The sequence below is a fragment of the Rattus rattus genome, chromosome 2 (genome assembly GCF_011064425.1).
Source record: "Rattus rattus isolate New Zealand chromosome 2, Rrattus_CSIRO_v1, whole genome shotgun sequence".
Classification (NCBI taxonomy): Eukaryota; Metazoa; Chordata; class Mammalia; order Rodentia; family Muridae; genus Rattus; species Rattus rattus.
The window spans coordinates 204,038,891-204,049,719 of record NC_046155.1 but is presented as its reverse complement, the minus strand read 5'-3'; positions in this window follow the sequence as shown (position 1 = coordinate 204,049,719).

The window sequence follows — 10,829 nt, the reverse complement described above, 5'->3', positions numbered from 1 at the left end:
GAGATTCTAAATTATATATTAGATGTACACAGAAAATGTCTGCTGAAATGAGCACCAACTATGCTATTTGCTTCCCCATGAGGGGAAAGAACTCTTTAAAAGAGTTTTCAATAAGTTATTTTGTACTAAGAATATTTTATTCTGTTTATCAAATAAATGATATAAAGGAATATCTTAGTTAGCGTTTTATTGCTGTGAAGAGACACCATGACCATGATAATACTTATAAAAGAAAACATTTAATTGGAGCTACCTTACCGTTTCAGAGGTTTAATCCACTATCTTAATGGCAGGAATCATGGCAGCATGCAGGCAGATATGGTGCTGGAGAGGTGGCTGAGACTTCTACATCTTTATCCTTAGGCAGCAGAAAGAGACTGTGTGCCACACTGGGCATAGCTTAGCATAGGAGACCTCAAATCCCTTCCCCAAAGTGACACGCTTCCTTCATAAGGCCATCAAGTCCATACCTCCTAATAGTGCTCAAATATTGAGTCGATGGGTCTCATTCCTATTCAAATCACCACACAGATTAATGACTCATAATATGTTAATTATCAGTAAGATGATAAAGGGATCAAGAAGGTGTAACAAGACTAATTCAGAAAAGAACAGGGCATCCTTTGCATTGGCAAAGGGAAGGGACCCAAGACCAAGAGAGTACAGACAGAATGGTAATGCTGTGGGACGCCCTCTTTCCAATGAAAAGTGAATGAGCACGGTCAACAAACACAAATATAAACTGTCTTTTTTAAGTTTGATAGATGGGAATTGGTAGAGTGTGGAAGCGATACTACTCAAATTAAGAAAAAAGTGATTATTGAATGATCACAGATTTTAAAACTAACTGTTGTATCCAGAGCTCTTATTCTCACATGAAAGGACTATAGATGAATGGCCATATAAAGAATTTTTCTATGAAAGTTAAATGTTTTGTGCTTTTTATCTTGGATGAAGTCAGTGTCTACCAGAAGCTTAATTGATTAGTTAAAGGTCCTTTTTATCTCTTCCCCTATAAAACCTCTTCTTTTAGTAATACTTTCGGGAAGCCTCCCTACAAGGCATCCAATTAAGGAACCTGATGTCTGATTATCTGTGTATAAAACGTGCAGCAAAGGGTCTGGGGAGATGCTCGGTGGGCAAAGCTCCTGCTGACAAACATAAGGATCTGGGTTCGATCCCTAGAGCCCACATAGAATGCTAGGCGTGGCAGTATGCTTTTGTAATCCCAGTGCTGGGAGGCAAAGGCAGGAGATTCCTGGGACTCATTCATCAGCCATCCTAAGCAATCGGTCAGCTTCAGGACCAGTGGAAGATCCTATCTAAAAAATAAGATATTGTACCAGTGAGGGGGACACCATATGTTAACTCACACGTGGGTGATTATATCTACATATATATATATATAAAGACACATATGCCACAAATCTAACACACATTAATAAATGAATTGTAGCATGTAAGTAATAAAAATTAATTCACACTATTGCCGGATACACCTAGCTAATGCCTCTTCCACAAACACCGGCTCTGCCTCTCCAGAGCTGTGGGTCCCCTCAGCCAGCTTCTGCTCAACTGCTCCCCACACCCAGTTTCCACTGCTAGCTGGGGGCACACTCTCACCAGCCCATACTCTGCTGCACTTACCTCTCCCCTGAGCCCACCTCTGTCACCTGTAAAACACCAGGCAATCTTAGTTTAGAATCAACAGATGACACAACTGCTGGATGCAGAATCTATCATCCTAAACCATCAACTATTCTGTTTGAAATTTTCCGATGTTGACAGATTTAACAATCCTAGTCTACATTTTGCTTCCTTTCTCTCCCACCTTGCTATCCAAAAGTACTGTTTTTTCCTCCTGCATTCCCTCTTCCTTTCTCAAACCCAGAAGGCCCACCTCTTCCTTGCTTGGTGATTGGCTTCTTGTCATCTTTATTTTCCAATCAATTAATTAGAAGAAAATTCTGCTGCAGAGAATAACATATTTTTAAATATTCTGAAATATTACTGGGATCTTTGTGTTTCTAAACACTTCATTGAATTATATATAGTCAATTTAAAACATCTTGGGTCTTAGACATCGTGATCAGCATACTGAATTTATAACCCTAGAAATGGATGCTAAGATGGGATTGTCAGGTCATGTATGATGGCTTATATCTTGAATTCCAGCACGTGGGAAACAGTAGTAACCAGATCTTTGTGAGTGTGAGGTCAACCTGGACTACAGAGTGAGTTTCAGATTGGCAAGGGCCATTCTAATATCAAATCAAATTGACTTTCAACCAAAAATCATTAAAAAAGATAAGGAAGGACACTTCATATTCATCAAAGGAAAAATCCACTGAGATGAACTCTCAATCTTAAATATCTATGCTCCAAATGCAAGGGCACCTACATTCATGAAAGAAACCTTACTAAAGCTCAAAGCATATATTGCACCTCACACAATAATAGTAGGAGATTTCAACACCCCACTCTCACCAATGGATAGATCATGGAAACAGAAACTAAACAGAGACATAGAGAAGCTAACAGAACCAAATGGATATTTATAGAACATTCCATTCTAAATCAAAAGGATATACCTTCTTCTCAGTACCTCATGGAACCTTTTCAAAATTGACCATATAATCGGTTACAAAACAGGCCTCAACAGCTATAGGAAGATAGAAATAATCCCATGCATCCTATCAGATCACCACGGACTAAGACTATTCTTCAATAACAACAATAATGACAGAAAGCCCGCATATACGTGGAAGTTTAACAGTGTTCTACTCAATGACAACTTGGTCAAGGAAGAAATTAAGAAAGAAATTAAAAACTTCTTAGAATTTAATGAAAATGAGGATAAAACATTCCCAAACTTATGGAACACAATGAAAACAGTGCTCAGAGGAAAACTCATAGGACTGAGTGCCTGCAAAAAGAAACAGGAGACAGCATATGTCAGCAGCTTGACAGCACACCTAAAAGCTCTAGAGCAAAAAGAAATAAATAAACCAAAGAGGAGTAGAAGTCAGGAAATAATCAAACTCAGGGCTGAAATCAACCAAGTAGAAACAAAAAGGACTATAAAAAGAATCAACAAAATCAGGAGCTGGTTCTTTGAGAAAATCAACAAGATAGGTCAACTCTTAGCCAGACTAACCCGAGCCCACAGAGAGTGTATCCAAATTAACAAAATCAGAAATGAAAAGGGAGACATAATAACAGAATCTGAATTAATTAACAAAATCATCAGATCCTACTACAAAAGCCTACATTCAACAAAACGGGAAAATTTGGAGGAAATGGACAATTTTCTAGACAGACACCAGGTACCAAAGTTAAATCAGGAAGTAATAACCCATCTAAACAACCCCATAACTCCAAAAGGAATAGAAGCAGTTATTAAAAGTCTCCCAACCAAAAATAACCCAGCACCAGATGGGTTTAGTGCAGAATTCTATCAGACCTTCACAGAAGACCTCATACCAATACTGTCCAAACTGTTCCACAAAATAGAAACAGATGGAGCACTACCAAATTCCTTCTATGAAGCCACAATTACTCTTATACCAAAACCACACAAAGACCCAACAAAGAAAGAGAACTTCAGAACAATTTCCCTTATGAATATTGACACAAAAATACTCAATATAATTCTTGCAAACCGAATCCAAGAACACATCAAAATGATCATCCATCATGATCAAGTAGGCTTCATCCCAAGGATGCAAGGATGGATTAATATGCGAAAAACCATCAATGTAATCCACTATATAAACAAACTCAAAAATAAGAACCAAATGATCATTTCATTTGATGCTGAGAAATCATTTGACAAAATTCAACACCCCTTCATTATAAAAGTCCTGAAAAGATCAGGAATTCAAGGTCCATATCTAAACATAGTAAAAGCAATATACAGCAAACCAGTAGCTAACATCAAACTAAATGGAGAGAAACTTGAAGCAATCCTACTAAAATAGGGACTCTAGACAAGACTGCCCACTCTCTCCCTACTTATTCAATATAGTACTTGAAATTCTGACCACAGCAATCAGACAATGAAAGGAAATCAAAGGGATACAAATTGGAAGGGAAGAATTCAAAATATCTCTCTTTGCAGGTGATATGATAGTATACTTAAGTGACCCCAAAAGTTCCAACAGAGAACTACTAAGCCTGATAAGCAACTTAAGTAAAGTGTCAGGGTATAAAGTTAACTCAAAGAAATCAGTAGCCTTACTCAAAGGATAAACAGGCTGAGAAAGAAATTAGACAATAGTCCCAAATAATATAAAATATCTTGGTGTGACTTTAACCAAACAAGTGAAAGATCTGTATGACAAGAACTTCAAGTCTCTGAAGAAAAAATTGAGGAAGATCTCAGAAGATGGAAAGATCTTCCATGCTCATGGTTTGTCAGGATTAATATAGTAAAGATGGCCATGTTGCCAAGAGCAATCTACAGATTTGATGCAATCCCCATCAAAATTTCTACTCAATTCTTTATAGAGATAGAAAGAGAAATTTGCAAGTTCATTTGGAATAATAAAAAACCCAGGATAGCAAAAACTATATACTCAACAATAAAAGAATTTCTGGGGGAATCATCATCCCTGACTTCAAGCAGTATTACAGAGCAATAGTCATAAAACCTGTATGACATCGGTACAGAGACAGGCAGATAGATCAGTGGAACAGAATTGAAGACCCAAAAATGAACCCACACACCTATAGTCACTTGATCTTTGGCAAAGGAGCTAAAACCATCCAATGGAAGAAAGATAGCGTTTTCAACAAATGATGCTGGTTCAACTGTAGGTCAGCATGTAGAAGAATGCAAATTGATCCATTCTTATCACTATGTACAAAGCTTAAGTCCAAGTGGATCAAGGACCTCCACATCAAACCAGATTTACTCAAACTAATAGAAGAAAAAGTGGGGAAGATTCTCGAACACATGGGCACTATGGAAAATTTCCTGAACAAAACACCAATGGCTTATGCTCTAAGATCAAGAATTGACAAATGGGACCTCATAAAACTGCAAAACTTCTGAAAGGCAAAAGATACTGTCATTAGGACAAAATGGCAACCAACAGATTGGGAAAAGATCTTTATCAGTCCTACATCTTATAGAGGGCTAGTATCCAAAATGTACAAAGAACTCAAGAAGGTAGACTCCAGAGAGCCAAATAACCCTATTAAAAATGGAGTACAGAGTTAAACAAAACATCCTCAGGTGAGGATTATTGAATGGCCAAAAAGCAGCTAAAGAAATGTTCAACATCCTAAGTCATCAGGGAAATGCAAATCAAAGCAACCCTGAGATTCCACCTCACACCATTCAGAATGGCTAAGATATAAAACTCAGGTGACTGCAGATGCTGGCGAGGATGTGGAGAAAGAGGAACACTCCTCCATTTTTGGTGGGATTGCAAAATGTTACAACCACTCTGGAAATCAGTCTGGAGGTTCCTCAGAAAATTGGATATCCCACTACCTGAGGACCCAGCTATACCTCTCTTGGGCATATACCCAAAAGATGCTCCAACATACAACAAAGACACATGCTCCACTATGTTCATAGCAGCCTTATTTATAATAGGTAGAAGGTAGGAACAACCCAGATGCCCTTCAACAGAGGAATGGAATAAAAAATTCTTGTGCATCTACACAATGGAGTACTACTCAGCTATCAAAAACAATCACTTCATGAAATTCGTAGGCAAATGGCTTGAAGTAGAAAATATCATCCTGAGTGAGGTACCCCAATCACAGAAAAACATACTTGGTATGCATTCACTGATAAGTGGATATTAGCCCAAAAGCTGGAACTTCCCAACATGCAATCTACAGACCACAGGAAGCTCAAGAAGAGAGATGACCAAAATGCGGATTTGCTCCCACTCCTTCTTAAAAGGAGGAAAAATATCCATAGGAGGGGATATGGAGGTGAAGTTTAGAGCAGCGACTGAAGGAACAGCCATTCAGTCTACCCCACATGTCACCCATATATATACAGCCACCAAACTAGATAAGATTGATTAAGCTAAATGATGCATGCTGAAAGGCACCGGATATAGATCTCTCCTGAGAGACACATCCAGAACATCCCATAGAGGTCAATGCTAGCAGCAAACCACTGAACTGAGAACAGGACCCCCTTTGGGGGAATTAGAGGAAGGATTGGAAGAGTTGAAGGAGCTTTCCTCCACATAAGTACAACAATGCCAACCAACCAGAGCTTCCAGTGACTAAACCACTACCGAAAGACTATATATGGACTGACCCAGGGCTCCAACGGCATATGTAGTGGAGAATAGCCTTGTTGGGGCACCAGTGGAAGGGGAAGCCCTTGGTCCTGCCAAGATTGGACCCCCAGTGCAGGGGAATATGGGCAGGGCACTAAAGGGGATGGATGGGGGGAATACCCTTATGGGGGAGTGGGAGGAGATGGGATTTATGGACAGGAAACGAGGAAATGGAATAGTATTTGAAATGTAAGTAAAGGAATATATCTAATAAAAAATTTTAATATCCAAAATACCATTTTGGTATATGTATTCATTGAAGAAAAATACATATGCTAATTGACTCATCCATTACCTCACTTATTTATAGCTTTTGTAATGAGAACAATTTCTACATTCTCAATACTTTAACTCCTTACTAATATATATACTGTGTTGTCATTAACTACAGTCACTATGCTATATATAGAACTATTAAACTAGATTCAACATAACTAACTACAATCCTCCATTCTTTGTACATGTAACCACTCTTCCCTCTCACAAGAACCCTTACCACCATCACCTACTTTTACTTTTGTACATGCTGTGTATGTGAGATCAGGTGTCCAAACAATAATTTGTATAGACATGTGGGATTCAAGAAAAAATCCAGTTCCCTCTATTTCTCTTCATTCCCTCTTGTTCTCATTATTTATTCTTGACACAGCCTTTCAATCTAGTCATGGTCAATATCATAATTCACTTATCATCTTGAGTATTCTGTACTTTCTTGGGCTAATATCCTCTTATTAGTGATCTATTTTGGGGTCTAGTTACCTCACTCAGGTTAATAGTTTCTAGTCCCATCCATTTGCCTGCAAAATCAGGATGTCCTTCTTCTTAATAGCTGAGTAGTATTCCATTGTGTAAATGAAACACATTTTCAGTATCCATTCTTTTGTCATGGGACATCTGGGTTGGTTCCAGCTTCTGGCTATCACATATAAGGCTGCTATGAACATTTGGAACATGTGCCCCTGTGGCATGGTGGGGCATCTTTGGGGTATACTCCCAAGAGTGGTATTTCTGGATCTTTAGGTAGGTCTATTTCTAATTTTTTGAGGAACATCCAAATTGATTTCCAGAGTGGTTGTACCAGTTTGCAATCCCACCAGCAATGAAGGAGTGTTCCTCTTTCTCTACATCTTCGCCAACATATGTTGTCACCTGAGGTTTTGAGCTTTGCAGTTCTGACTGGTGTGAGGTGGAATCTCAGGATCATTTTGATTTGCATTTGTCTGATCACTAAGGACTTTGAGTATTTCTTTAGGTGCTTCTCAGACCTTCAAGATTCCTCTTTTGTGAATTCTCTATTTAGTTCTATATACCATATTTTGATTGGGTGTTTGGTTCTTTGGTGGTAAGCTTCTTGATTTCTTTATATATTTTGGATATTAGCCCTCTATCAGATGTGGAGTTAGTGAAGGTTTTTTTTTTTTATATTATCTGTGGCTATTGTAAAGGGAGTTATTTCTCTAATTTCTTTCTCAGCCTGCTTATCATTTGTATAAAGGAAGGCTACTGATTTATTTGAGTTAATTTTATATCCGGCCACTTTGCTGAAGTTGTTTATGAGTTTAAGAAATTCTCTGGTAGAATTTTTGGGATTGCTTATGTAGACTATCATATCATTTGTAAATAGTGATATCTTTAATTCCTCTTTGCCAATTTGTGTCTCCTGGATCTCTTTTTGTTGTTTTATTGTTCTAGTACTTTAAATATTATATTGAATAGATATGGGAAGAGTGGGCATCCTTGTCTTGTCCTCAATTTTAATGGTATTGCTTCAAGTATCTCTCCATTTAATTTGATATTGGCTGTTGGTTTGCAGTAAATTGCTTTAATTATGTTTATGTATGGCCCTTGAATTCCTGATCTCTCAAATACTTTTAACATGAAGAGGTGTTGTATTTTGTCAAATTCTTTTTCTGCATCTAAGGAGCTGATCATGTGATTCTTTTCTTTGAGTTTGTATATCTGGTGGGTTACGTTAATGGGTTTTTATATATTGAACCAACCTTGCATCTTTGGGATGAAGCCTTGGTAAATGATGGTTTTGATGTGTTCTTTGATTCAGTTTGCAAGAATTTTGTTGAATATTTTTGCACCAATATTCATAAGCACATTTGGTGTGAAGTTCTCAGTTTTGGTCAGGTCCTTGTGTGGTTTAAGAATCAGAATAATTGTGGCTTCATAGAATGAATTAATGATACTTCTGTTTTTATTTTATGAAATAATTTGTGGAATATTGGTATCAGGTCTTTGAAGTTCTGGTAGAATTCTGAACTCAATCCCTCTGGCCCTGGGCTTTTTTAGGTTGGGTTTTTTTTTAATGACTTCTATTTCTTTATGGGATATGGGCCTGTTTAGAAAGTTTACCTGTTCTTGGTTTAACTTTGCTATGTGGTATCTGTCTAGAAAACCATCCATTTCATCTAGATTTTTCAGTTTTGTTGAGAACAGGCTTTTGTAGTAGAATCTGATGATTTTTTGAATTTCCTCAATTTCTGTTGTTATGTCTCCTTTTTTATTTCTGATTTTGTTAATTTGGATGTTGCCTCTGGACCCTACAGTTAGTTTGGCTAGAGGTTTATCTGTCTTGTTGATTCTCTCAAAGACCAGCTTTTGGTTTTGTTGATTCTTTGTATTCTCTTTGTTTCTATTTTGTTGAGTTCAGCCCTGAGTATGACTATTTCCTGACTTCTACTACTCTTGGGTGAGTTTTCTTCTTTTTGCTCTAGAGCTCTCAACTGTGGTGTTAAGTTGCTAGTTTAAGATCTCTCCAGTTTCTTTACCAGTGCACTTAATGCTATGAATTTTCCTCTTAGTACTGCTTTCACTGTGTGCCATAGGTTTGGGTATGATTTGTCAACATTTTCATTAAATTCCAGGAAGTCTTTAGTTTCTTTCTTTCATCTCTGACCAAATTATCATTGAGTAGAGAGTTGTTCAGTTTCCACATGTATGTGGGTTTTCTGTTGCTTTTGCTGTTATTGAAGACCAGCTTTAGGCCATGGTGGTCTGAAAGAATGCATGGGATCATCTTGATCTTCTTGTATCAGTTGAGGGTTGTTTTGTGACGAACGATATGGTCAATTTTGGAGAAGGTACCATGAGGTGCTGAAAAGAAGGTGTATTCTTTTGTTTTAGGATGAAATGTTCCATAGATATCTGTTAAATCCATTTGGTTCATAACCTCTATTAGTTTCACTGTGTCTCTGTTTAATTTCTGTTTCAATGACCTGTTCTTGGCGATCTTCCACTATTATTGTGTGGGTTTCAATGTGTGTTTTGAACTTTAGTAAAGTTTCTTTTATGAATGTGGGTACCCTTGCATTTGGGGCATAGATGTTCAGAATTGAGACTTTCTTGGTGGATTTTCACTTTGATGTATATGAAGTGTCCTTTTGTTTGAAAGTCTATTTTATTGGATATTAGGATGGCAACTTCCACTTATTTTCTGGGACCATTTGCTTAGAAGAACTTTTTCCATCCTCTTACTCTGAGATAGTGTCTGTCTTTGTTATTGAGGTGTGTTTCTTGTATGGAGTAAAATGCTGTATCTTGTTTGCATATCCAATCTGTTAGCTTATGTCTTTTTATAGGTAAGTTGAGTCCATTAATATTGAGAGATATTAAAGACAGATGTATTGTGGTAAAAATTAAAGGAATGTTTTCTATCAGTTCCTGAGTGCCAGATCCACTAGCTCTGGCTGCTACTCTGCCATGAAGTCTACAAGATGCCCACTCCCAGCTGTCTCCCTTTTATCTGCCCTCTCTGCACACTCCCCTAGGTGGTAGTTACCATGCTGCACTCTCCACTGTCCAATCATGTATCACCTTGACACCAACCTACACATGGTTTCCTATACCCACCAAGGATATCTCAAAGCCCACATACAGCTTGAACAGCCATTAAAGAGTCATCACTCTGATTCCCTGGACTTTGGGAGGGGGCTGAAGGTGGTTATTCTAAGGTTGTTTTTATGAGGAATTTAGAAATGATTGTAATTTTACAGGGAGGAATAAGCTAGATTGATTTGTACAGCCATAATCTCATTTGGTAACTAAGATAAAGTCATATCTTTACTTTGGTATAGAAATTATTTGTTACAATAGTTTTAAAAGTACAAGGCTTAGACTCAGCTCTGTAACTATGATTACAAACTGTTTTTAGATGATTAGCAATAAAATTTAAGAGCCAGATAACAAACTAATGGTTCTGAGTAATTAAAAGGGTGTTTTTGATATAATTCATTTACAAATGGATGAGAGAAGTCAAGGCCTTACAGTTAAAAAATTCTTTGCATAGATAGATAGTTTTCAAAGGTGTCAGAAGTCCACAGAATATAATGTTTATGGATGTTTCTTTATTAAGATCATGTGACTAGAGACCTATCAGCTCCTGAGAGCACTCCTTCTTGGATTCTAAGAAAAAATTGAGCATCAGTGGAGTTGCTCAATTGTGGCAACACAGGCACTGGGCAAAAATTGCCTCAATTCAGACAAACTGTCCAGAAAGGGACACGTTATGCA